Below are 12,508 nucleotides of genomic sequence, written 5' to 3' on the forward strand. Positions count from 1 at the left end.
CTTGCTGAACTTGGAGGAACTTAGAATTGAAGAGATCATTTCTTGCCGAGGGGGCATTTTCTGTGGTTTTCCCTGGCCAGAGGTCGGGAATTATGAGTTACTACCTCTAGTCAAATGTTCTATGGATTTATTTGGCTGTAGATACTTAGTGGGGTGCCTGAGGAAAAAGATTTCACTGGCATCGTGTTAAGAAGGAAACACAATGGAGGTTAGAGGGTTAATACTAAACGTGTCGACAATTTGAATTGTATTCATTTTCGGATTAATTATGAAATTTGTCAGATCAATTAAATATTTGTTGCGGCCCTAATGGAAACTGAAATGACCATCTGTGAAATAATGTAAGGAATCATGTGATATTCAGACCAGTCGCAGACAGAGGAGTGTTTAGGAATTGGATTTTCCAGGGTGAGGTGAGGGGATTTCACTTGAAGAAGGTTCGTAGAGGTGGCGTGAAACAAATTCTGTCAGCACTTGGTTTCTTAGGTATTCAGAAAAGGTTTGGCAGTGCTGTCAGGTTGAATGGCTCCTACATATATATATATATATATACTCTTAAGTGACTAACTATAAATACCCCTCGACAGACTTCCAATCAATCCAAGAGTGATTGCGGTGTAGGCTGGAGTGGCTAATGCTTGGGCCAGACCCCCTGTTGGGCTCAGCGGTAAGACCTCCCCAACACACACACAAACGCACACACTTTTACTGATCAGCTTTGAGACCTGCGAATTCGATTTCCCTCACGTTCAGATGACGAACCCTTTGAGTGAAGAGCAAAGCTCAGGGCACTGGGGGCAACCAGACATAGCCAGCTCTCTGTATTCAACTACCAACAGACTGATCGATTCTGTTTGCTCTGACTTGTCTAAGTGCAATCTCGCTCTCTGAAAATAATCCTGATTTAAAGTGCACAATTCCTTCAACCCCTCCCTAACACTATTTCACACTGCCACTGGCTCGGTGGAATCGGGCAAGTCAGCCACAGATACATGAATTCCTCATAACGCAATCTGGTGGTTGATCAATAATTCAATTCTGCCTGCGAGAAGACGGCATGTCTGGCTCCAATCTCACCTGTACCACCTGGCCTTGCCCTTAACAAGGTGGACTAACTCTCCTTGATCCAGGCCAAAGTGTGTGTGTGCATATGTGTGTGTGTGAGAGAGAGATTGAGAGCTTGTGTATTTGTGTGTACACGTGGCCCTGACACCCTGTGTGAGCCCTCTCTGCAGGCAGTGTTTGTATATCAAAGACATCACTCTCATCAGAAGCTAAAGCAGGTTGAGTCGTCTAATTATCAGGACTAGGGGAACAGTAGGGACAGGACTCCTGCTGTACAAGACTTCACCATGCTTCAGCAGTTAGGCTGGGGACAAGGACACCAACCTCGTCTGTGTCATCCAGTTCGTCTGCTCTTCTCTGCTTTTACCCAAAACTGGGTGTCTTTCTTCAGACCATCCTGAGCTTCACTCAAGTTTCACTCAAGGCTTGCTACACCTTTCAGGAAGGTTACTTCTCTGTGGAAGTTGTGCATTCAAAGCTTGGACAGTTTCTCTTTCTCGTCTGTGAAAGGCTTCTCTTGTGTCACTCAGCAGTCAAAGCTTAGTCCAGATAAAACAATGACTGTTTTCAGCTGCTTCCTCACTTTGATAACCACACTATCTGTGTTAGCAGAATCCCTCTCTCTCTCTCTCTCTCTCTCTCTCTCTCTGCCTCCCTTTGTTTGTTTCTTTCTTTTTTTAACTCCCCTATATTAAGCACACAGACAGACGCACACATGCACGGATGAGAAAGGGAGAATGCAGGACGAGAAGTGTCTGTGCACTTGCCAATAGCTGACTCCACTCGGCACTTTGCTTTGGAACTCTTTCTGCGTTTCCTTGCTGCCTTTGAAATATTATTTGGTCAATTGTGGCCTCCAAGCTTTGTTTTCACTGTGGGAAAAAATAATGCAAACTTTCACAAGTCCTTCCTCCTCCGTCTGTTTACTGTTCACAGTTTCAGTATCCACCTTCACCCTCATTCTGGCAAAAAAACAAAAAAAAAAGCCCTAGTGTTTCAAAGTAATGTGGTGGAGATGAATGCCTTTGTGTGTTGTTTGGGTATTTTTTTGTAGGCTTTTTTGTAGGTGTTCTTTTTCAGCGGCATTTTTATGGCAAAATTGAGGGCATGTTGAGGGTTTTTTTTTTGTGTGTATTTCTGACAAGGCCCCAAGGGAACAAAAACGATCTGAAATAAATTGAACAATTTTGCTTTAAAGGGCAGATCAGTGCCTCTAGTTGTTGAGAGCCACAATCAGAGATTTAATTAACAAAGTTAGCACAGACTATTAGTTAGAACACTCGCGTCTGTATTCATGTGACACAGAATAAATAATGAATGATGAGGGTATTATTGTTGCTGGCCAGTAATCATTGGTTTCATTTGGCCGAACAAATTAGATTTTTTTTTCCTGATCCTGTTGAAATCCAAAAGACGTCTCTTATTTGGTACAGTATTATTTTTCTAATAACAGGTGTGCAGCATGTTTGAACTGTTTTCAACCCACTATGAAAAAAAACAGCCCAGAAAAAAATATCAGGTTTAGAGAAGCATACTGAAGCAATGTCTGGCATATCTGTCCTCTGTAACTCTTGACTTGCATGCAAGCCTAACAGATAACATGAACATACACAAGTTTAATGAGAATTGGTCATTTTTCCTTCTCCCCTAACCAAAAACTTTCCCATTTTGAAATGAACACTGTAGAAATAAGCGGCACTACCCAGATGAGTCAACTCCTTTTAATATCCGGATATTTCACTGAAACCTACATCGTGACTTGATGAAAATTCTGCACGGCCTCTAATTTATCACTGGTGCCATTGGTGGCAATGCCAGTGATGAGGTGTCATGGTGTTTGTGGCACGTTGTGTTTCATTGTGAGTTGATCAGCATGAACGCTTCTTAAAATGGCTCGAAGGTACTTCAGGTATGCAAATACATGCTATCCCAGGCAGCTATCTATCAAGAGCTTGCTAGTTAAGAGGATGCTACAGGAGGAGGCATAGCCTGGGATGGGTTTTTTAATAGAAGTCATTGTTAAAAGCCTAATGGTTCAATGGTTTGTGGGCAGAACTGAACCAGTATTGACTCATTTTTCAAGTGTCTTCAAGTATAAGTTCAACAAGCCTAGTAAACATGGAACAAGCAGAAATAGGACTGAAGAAGAGAGTAGATGCGTCACCGATTAGCAGATTTTGAATTCTGATCGTTTCTATTATGTAGCTCAGGCTTTCATGTCCAGCGGTTCACACTACATTTTTCATTGCTTTCAGTGCATTTTCCAGGTATTAATAGTAATAACAACAACAGGGTAAACACACACGGAGTCATCTCTCCCACTCATGATGAAGTCGTGTTAACACATCTGGTGTTATGCATGTAATTGCATGTCCATTGCAACCTTGTGACAGCTTCCCAATCCAGCCATGAGAATGATTTCAATACGTTCTTCTTTTGCATTCTTAAATGCTATCTGGAAAATAATATAAACTAATTCTGAAAAATATTGGAAGACATTTTGCTAATAATTGTTAATTTCCCCATGTATGGACTCTTGGGACACCCTGTACATCTCACTGCAATATGCAAACGACTCCGTTTAAACTTTAGTACAGGATTCGCACTTCATGGACCTTATGGAAGTTGTTAACTCACTGTTTGAGTCTGGAGTTTAATGACATTGTAGTGTGAAACAAGCGCAGATGTTGAAATTCCAAGGAGCGTGCCTCCTTTTAGCCGAATTGATGAAGTCTCTTGGACGTGCAGCAAAAACATTTTAAAGAATAGGTCCAGCCATTAACTGCTGAAGTAATCAGAATAGGCAATTATGTATCTGGAATAAGGGGTGACTAATCTGATTCTTTTGAGAGATGCACAGTTGTTGTTTAAATCGAAGCTGTGATTCAGCAGCCTGACCTGCACTGTTTACCCATGTGTTTTAGAGTCTTTGTTACAGAAAGACTCTTGTTTTAAACCGAACAGTTTGAGCAGCCACGTCTGCTTTAGGATTTATTCTTAGATATAAATGAATTGTCTCGCTTGCCGGATTGCCTTCATATCCCCCCAGATTGTTCCTTTACCTCGCCGCCTTCACCAAGCTGCCAACCGCAGATGGACCTCCCCGAATTTGTAAGTCTTTTTGAGATTAGACTCCATCCGTCATAGCCTGAGAATTCAAAGTTGCAGCCAGGATCCCTCAGCTGGCACCTGCTGCTGGCCTAATGGTCCAAAAGCCTTCCAGCAAAGAGCTGCGTAAGGATTTTAACCTTAATAGAAATCATTCTCAGATGTAATGGAAATAGCTTTTCCATACGCCTCCTCTCTGGAGCAGGTGGTCTTTTCAACATTCAGACATTTTTGAAATCGCATCACTAAGGCTAGTTTGGAGAGACTGTGCTGATTTACTGTGGCTATTCCTGACGTCAAGCAGCACAACGTACTTCAGTCTGCATTTTTCCTTGCAATTTTCTCCCATTTGCCAGTTGCCAGGCATTATCTAGGACTTTCGCTATCACGTGAGAGCTACCACTCTGGGAGGATAAGGGCTAACATGCGCCTCTTCCGAGTTACGTGAAGCCACCACACCTGCCACAACTGACGAACGTGATTGGCTACAATAGCTCTGGATCATAAGGATTTGAATTATTATCCTACAAGGGCAGAACCATAGACATTTATACCATTTGGGAGCCCCAGTCTGCATTTTCTGACTGCAAAGTGTTTGTTCTGGGGAAATTGACTTATATGTCAGCATCTCTGTGCTCCTCTGTAAAATGTTTTGTTCACCTGGACAGTTTTGTCTACATTCAAACTATTATTACTGTCCATGTTTTGTGTTTTTTATTGTCTTGTACTTGTTTCACAATGTTGTGTCTCTGCGCTTTATGTAGTCTTATGTACTGTTACGTGTTGCGCCATGGTCCCGGAGAAACGACATTTCGTTCCAATGTATACAAGCTATATAGAGGAATGACAATAAAATCCTAGTTAAAAATGGTAAATGTTTCTTTGTGGGATCATGATGTTTGCATTTAGCAAGAGCATTATTTTACACCGAGTGTGTCTGTAGATTTGTAACAAAGAACTGCTGCTGTAATCATGAAGATTTGCACTCATCCCAGGATTCTTACTCACAGTCAACTCATACTGAACATTCTTTCAGTACACGTAGTACTGTTTAACTTTCCTCTCTTTTACTTCGGTATACTATAATGATTTATCTGGAGTTACAAAGAAGAGGAGTGGTTCCTTTCTGAGTCTGGTTCCTCCCTCTTAAGATTTGTCATTCTCAGGGAGTTGTTCTTTACCACCTTCGTCTCTGGATCTAAATCTACATCTGTAAAATTGCTTTGTGACAGTGTCTGTTGTTAAAAGTGCTAAACAAATTGTATTGAATTGAATTAAATGTGCTGCTAATTGGTGCTCTAAATACATTTCAGATAGTTACAAAACAAGCTAGATACATAGATTAATGAATTGCTCATTTGTATTGATTTTTAGTCTTTTGCCTCTGTGTGTGTGTGTGTGTGTGTGTGTGTGCGTGTTAGGCTTGCAATAACCTATTGTATGTTAATTTAAAAAAAGATGAGTGATGACTGTTCTGTGAGCATTCTGACTCACAGGCACAGGCATTCACATAGCGTGACAAATGTAGTGACACACACAGTCATCTAACATTTTTTTTTTTTTTTTACAAACATAATTGCCCTTTATCCCAGATTTCCTAAGTGTTCACTAGCAAGTTTTGTCAAATTGTGTAGCAATAAATCCAGTATGTTGTGTAGCAGTTTGTAAAATATTTTGTCCATATTGTGCAGCGCATGTGTGTGGATGCTCTTGTTTTGGTTCTCTTCAAGCAACACCTGCTGTGCTGTAATTAGTTTTAGCCATCTTGGGGACCTAGAACTTTTAATAAGACTCGGACCATAGACATTTTACAAATCCTTAATATAGAAGTGTGAATCCATGCAGACAGCAGGTCTTAACATGTAAATGGGGACGAACGTATAACGTGTTATCACGTGCACACGTTTTCACGTTATCACATGTTTACCGAAGACGTAGCACATTCCTCAGGGTTTGGTTTGTGAGAAATCGGAGATCTCGCCATCTGTCTTGATTCTGTTCATTTTATGAGTTGTTGTTTTTTCTTTCTGTTTTGTGAAGCGGTCATTGTGAGCAGTTCCACATCTCACTTTTCTTCTTCTAGGTCTGAATGTTTTTTTTTTCTAAATAGTTCCTGCGAATCAGGGCAGGCTGTTTGATTCTGATGCAATGCAAATTGACAGGCCACTCCTCCACCTCTCACTCTTCTTGTTTGAGAGTCACTCGTGAGCAGGCTCATTCGTCACACAGCCAGCACCTGCCTTTGTTGCCTTCATTAGGCTTTTACTTGGCACTCTCATCAGTGGATTAGTAGAGGCTCAGGATTTTCCCTATGTTTGTGTAAGAGTGTGAATGTGAAAAACCCAAGAAAAAGTGGGGCAGAATTATGGAGAAATTCAAGTGTGACTCCTTTTACATAACCAAAACTCCTTACCGTTATTATTACTCTCTTTCCTTGTTTTTCCTGCGGCTTTGTTTGTCTGTCCTGCTTCACATTTCGTGTCCCAGCTGTACTCTTGTTCGCATTAGTAGCCTGAAGGTATAGGCCCTCTCTTTGCAGACACTACTTCAATATAAATAAAAATCTGAAGTCCAGGTTTTCAGTGCTAAGCCTTGCTTCGATGTCCCTGATCACGGGCCTGACACATTGCTAAACTCATCCAGGTCTCTCATCCAGTTTTTGGAGATGCATTTGTTTGCTGCTTTCCTCTGATTTTTACTCACTGAGTGGATATATTTGGAGATCCGAGAAAAAGGCCTGAGTCGATGGTAAATCAAAGACCTTGTCATCATCTCTTTAGGGTTGCTGTTGTTGAATGAAAATATACTCCTCTTTTCCCCCCCACATCCTCACTCTGCCTTTTGTTTGTTTTCTCTTCTCTTGGTTTTGAATCTGGCCGACGATTGATAAGCCCGAATCCATGAAAATCCGAGAAGCGACATGCGTGCCCTCGCATGTGTGTCTGTGTGTGTATGTGTGTGTGTGTGTGTGTGAGTGTTAGGGAGGGATGCAGCGGGTGTACTTGTTTATCTACCTCGCCTTTTCCAGATGGTGCACAGCAGAAAGAATCTACTTCCTGACACGCTCTCTTTGTCTCCCTTCTCATTATCGCCCGGCTGTGGGCTCTCCTAGGAATCTGGGCGAGTTTTCAGGGCCAGAACACACACACATACACACACACACACACACATACGCCACATGATGCAGAAAGTGTGACTTATTAGCAGGAGAGACGCAGGAGAGAATGAGATGTAGACGAAAGCCTGCATGTTTATATGTTTTGCATAACCCTGTGGAGGTTTGGGGTGGAGTTGTTCTCTACATGAATATGCGAATGTGTACCCAAAAGTGGTAAACAGTAATGGCCCTTGTGGTTTCATATGGGAACTGGTGACTCCTGCTATATAATCTATATAAAGAGTCACTTGTTTTGCCACCCAGATAGAGCAGATAATGAAAAAGCCCTCGTAGCAGATTTGGATGTGTGTCTCATCAGCTGTTTCCCCGGGCTTGCTCACATCATCGAAGCCTGTTTCATGCTCATTCGCTGCTGTTCATTGTCAAGCCTGACCTAAAGTCCTCTGGGTTGTTGTGCTGTTTGGCTGCCATGATCGACTTTCTCTTCGTTTTGCCACTCCTCTAGCTCCAAATTGATAGACGGTCAATTTGAGCAGGTGAAGATAACGGCATTGTGTCAGTGGCCACCGATCCAGCCGTTATCTACTGCTTCTAGGCTAGCTAACAACCCAGAGAGACCCGTACTGCAATTATTGGCCTCTCTACTGATGTGTTTACTTTGGCTTGAGGTGTGTTTGCTATATATCTTTATGCCCCCTCTCACATTACCATCCTTATTTGATGCTGTCGCATTCACAGTACAGTGAGACGAGGTATATGGTTCAGACTAGCTCTGATACTATTAAATCTCTCACTTCTTGAATGTTCCTTTGCAGAGGTTGCTGACGTCAGTCCTGGGGACCCCCCGCCCTGTCGACACACAAGATCCAACCGATCAGCTAATTATTAAGTCCTTAATGAGCTGGAGCAGGTGAGAACTTCCGATTGTGCAGGGCAGAGACTCCCCAGGTCTGGAGTTATTCATATACTCTATTAGGGAAATATTCTCTAAATAAAAGTGCACATTTATTTTTAAGGATTTAATAAATGAAAACCAGTAATAGAATAAGAATCACACGAAATGTTCCTCTGTGGGAAGCAACTTCATTAAATCGAAATAAAGAGACTGAAACCCTGTGTACTTATCGTATTAGGTATAATGCAAGCTCTTTACAGATTTAAATCCTTTCCAAGACCATGAACAAAATGTTCACTTAAACCCAGTTTAATTTTAGCATTTTATTAACAAGATTGTATATGTTAGGATTTTACGTTTTCACAAAAAGCGCTTTTTACCAAAGCACATGCTAATCTTAGCGTTCTTGGTTGTGGAAAGACAAAGGAATTACATCATTTTCCACCTCCGTGCATTCGAGCTACAACGTGGGAAAAAAAACATGTTCATCTTTTATTAGCTACAAGCTAGCCAGGTATCTGTGATGAGTGATGTATATTCTCCTCCTCAAAACAGTGAACTGTAAAGTCAGTGTTATAGATTTAACAAGCGAATATGTCTGTATTTTGATTGATCTCAAGTAAATACTTGTATATATGGCATAATTTATTTAACAGTAAGAAGTGCTACTTGGTTTACTGCTGATGCTGTGAGCAGCCATGTTGATTTGACGTCACTTGCTGAACTCGGAGGAACTCGGAAATTGAGAAGAACATTCAGAGTTCCCAAGTAGGAATGCCGAGTTGAGGGGGGCGTTTTTGTTACTTCCTCTAGTCGAATGCAGCATAATATCAGTATTGTCTCGTTAAAGCAGAAGCGTAAAACCGCTTGCTAGAGCCGAACTTTACCGTTTTACACATTCTCACAGACTGGCTTGCTTTTGTTTCATGTTCTCGGTTGGATGTATCTAGCTAGTTATACTGAACTGAGGAGTAGATGAGAAATAGATTTAGTTTGTAGAGGTTACAGAGGTTTCAAGCACATAAAAGTATTTAAATGGCTTTGGCTTTTTTTTATATTTTTGAGAGGAGCTGAGTAGGTCAGGTAACAATAAAAGTTACTGTACATAAACATTTTGTTTAATTCAAAAGAGCTCTTCAGTGTCTGAGATGCAGGTAAAAATGCCTGTACTGCCTGTTTAAAGTGCTCCTGGAATCAGAATGGGTGTTTTTTAGTGCTTTCGGTACCTGTCCCTTTGTATGGACACCAGTTCGACACCTGTATACGTATCTAGAAAAAAATATCATAAGGTTTTGCAGAGCCATCCATCCATTTTCTGTACCGCTTATCCTACACAGGATCGCAGAGAGCCTGGAGCCTCTCCCAGGGGACTCGGGGCACAAGGAGGGAACACCAACCCATCACAGGGCACAATCTCACACACACACACACACACACACCCATTCACTCACTACAGACAATTTAGAGATGGCAATCAGTCTACAACGCATGTCTTTGGACTAGGGGAGGAAGTCATATGACAAGCACTTTTCGGATGAATGTTTTACCAGCTTGGGGCTGATCAGTGCTGGAATGTCGCTACCTCAGACTGATCGAGAATGTGATTCTGTCTTTATAAGCCATCAAGGCTTCTCCATCAGTAAGAGTGAGTAATATCATTTTAATCTACCATATCTACCATATAGACAGGCTCTCCATCACCATCAGCGCCGCTGGCTCTCGACCTCGGCTCAGACATGCACAGCATAACTCCAAAAACACACGACAACTCGTTGTCAAGGATATTGTCCTCGTTAAATTAGACAGGCGTGGGTGAAGGCAGTGGTGAGAAATCCTCCACAGTTGAAAATGGCGCTCATTAAACCATTTGCTGTTCCATATTTAGCTAGTTTGCTAAGCTACTGTCAAATTTGTATGTATCTCAAAATCAGTCAAGCACTTCAACACGCCAGAACTTTGACTTCCTGTTTCAGAAGGAAATACAGCAACATACGGAATCAGCTCACAGCTTACAAAGCATTACATGGGGACTTTATTTAACTGTACTTGAATTGTCATTTCAGTCCATTTTTGGATAATGAAACATTTGTTTTAGGGATTCTAATAGGTAGTAAAGAAGCATGTGAGGTCTGTATGGTTTCAAGCTTCTTCTGGTCCAACACATCTGACCAAATACACTCTATGGCCAAAAGTATGTGGACACCCCACCCCATTCCAGATTTAGTCCTCTCTTTGCTGTTATAACAGCCTCCACTCTTCTGGGAAGGCTTTCCCCTAGATTTTGGAGCGTGGCTGTGGGGATTTGTGTTCATTGAGCCACAAGAGCATTAGTGAGATCAGGTGCTGATGTTGGTGAGGAGGTCTGGGGTGCAGTCAGTGTTCCAGTTCATCCCAAAGGTGTTCAGTGGGGTTGAGGTCAGGGCTCTGTGAAGGACACTCGAGTTCTTCCACTCCAACCTTCACACACCATGTCTTCATGGAGCTCGCTTTGTGCACATGGGCATTATCATGCTGGAACAGGTTTTGGCCTATAAGTTTCAGAGAAGGGAAATTGTAATGCTGCAGCATACAAAGACATTCTATACAATTAAGTGCTTGTAACTTTGTGGCAGTTTGGGGAAGGAACACATACTGGTGGGATGGTCAGGTGTCCACAAACTTTTGCAACATATAACAAGATAAGATTGAATCTGAGAAACCCTGGAATGAATAATAGTAATGAAAGAAATTTAGTCAAAAAAGGCTGAACTGATTTCAAACAGCTTAATAATTCATGAAAACGTACAGACAGGTGACACATTAAAGGGAAACAAACCAGTGGCTTTGTTATATAACATTATTCTGACGGATCACCTTTCAAAACAATTCTATCCTTATGGGAGCGGTGTCTTTCAGCATGGCAATGTCCACATCCACAAGACACAAAGGCATGGGGACAAATCCCAACCCAGATGAAATAAGACATTAGCACATTAGCATGACTGGCATACATATATCAACACGTGAACGTCCATGCACAGCCAGTCTCCTTCGGGTGTGCTCATGCGCTCTGTCTTCCATAAATATTCAAGCCCATGAGCAGACCATAACTTTTCATTCAGCAGACATACTAGGCCTAGTGCAGTGTGAGTCCTGTTTTCCCACTGCGCTTCTCCCCATACTCTACTCTCAACCTTTCACACATGACTTCTCTCACTACTTTCTTCTTAGCTAAGCGCTAGTGAGGATGTCTGTCCCACGGAGCCCCGTACTGCCTCGTCTTTGACTGCAGACTGTGTTATGATTCTTTGATAGGATGTGAGCGGAATGGAGTACAGCCCTTGTGTTCGGTGACTTCATAGCGGGCCGTGCTAGAGCTGTTCTCGGACTGGCGAAGACTACATCATCACAGTTAAACTCTAATATCTAACATGTCTAACACGTAGTCTCAGAGGTTCGCATAACGGCTTTCAAATGAAGCTTTACTCTAATTCTTTTTCTTTGCGTGCGTATTAATTGGGTCCACACATTGGTCCAAATGGTGGACTCTGGAGAGCGCCATAATAGCTGACAGTGGCACAGTGCTTTGGTTCAGAGAGCTAATGGCTTGAGGTATGGGAGAGTGATGTTAAGCTTTTGGTGGTTACAGCCACAATTTGCTCCTCTAATGGACCTTGTATATTTCGATCTGGGTTTTTTTTTTCTATACAGAAAGCACTTAGCCAAACATAAAATTAACACAATTTACTCCGAATGAGTACGTAACCAGGAGATGTTTGGTGTTTGCATCAGAGCAGTCATTAAACAATACCATTCATAATAATATAAAAAAAAGTTATAACATTAGCATTTCATAAGCACACATTTGGCTGCCTGTATCCAGCAAAACAGCTTGAAGCATAATTAGGTGTTTGATTAATACGTATCTGTCTTGCAGTGAGCTCAATTACTCAGCTGATAAGCAGTGACTGAGGAAGATTATACTTTGTAATTTCAGCCTCGTACTTACTTATTTATTGATGTATTTAAAACATACACTGAACCTAAATGACCGTTGTCTCTTCTGCTTACAGCTCTCTGTCCAGCCACTCACTCTGGCTTTAGTTCAGGTAAGATAATGAGCTACCACTTTGTTCTTTCTTTTCTTCCAGCATCTGCCATTCACTTTAAATAGACTCATATACTTCCACTCACATCACTGCTCTGGCTGTCTCTCTCTCTCTCTCTCTCTCTCTCTCTCCCCCTACCTCTCTCTCTCTCTCTCTCTCTCTCTAAAATAAGTTTCCTCTCATTAAATGTTTCCAGAAGAATAGAAAATCAATGGTGCATACCAGTGTTAAAGA

At 41.7% G+C, this 12,508-nt stretch overlaps 1 protein-coding gene across 10 annotated transcripts in view; it reads left to right on the plus strand.

Annotated features, from left to right (window-relative positions):
* The window catches only part of plxnb2b (plexin b2b), a 123,627-nt gene that overhangs the window by 14,711 nt on the left and 96,408 nt on the right, over positions 1-12,508 (plus strand). For 5 of the 10 annotated variants that reach the window (XM_053236619.1, XM_026920053.3, XM_026920059.3 and 2 more), the window contains exon 2: positions 12,239-12,274. The exons of 2 other annotated variants lie outside the window; for them this stretch is intronic. The gene's annotated coding sequence lies outside the window, so the exon portion shown is untranslated. Of the gene's footprint in view, positions 1-8,106; positions 8,202-12,238; positions 12,275-12,508 lie in introns of all 10 variants that reach the window. 3 more of the 10 variants (XM_053236618.1, XM_026920058.3, XM_053236621.1) reach the window with 1 other exon arrangement.

This window comes from Pangasianodon hypophthalmus, chromosome 9 (genome assembly GCF_027358585.1).
Source record: "Pangasianodon hypophthalmus isolate fPanHyp1 chromosome 9, fPanHyp1.pri, whole genome shotgun sequence".
Lineage (NCBI taxonomy): Eukaryota > Metazoa > Chordata > Actinopteri > Siluriformes > Pangasiidae > Pangasianodon > Pangasianodon hypophthalmus.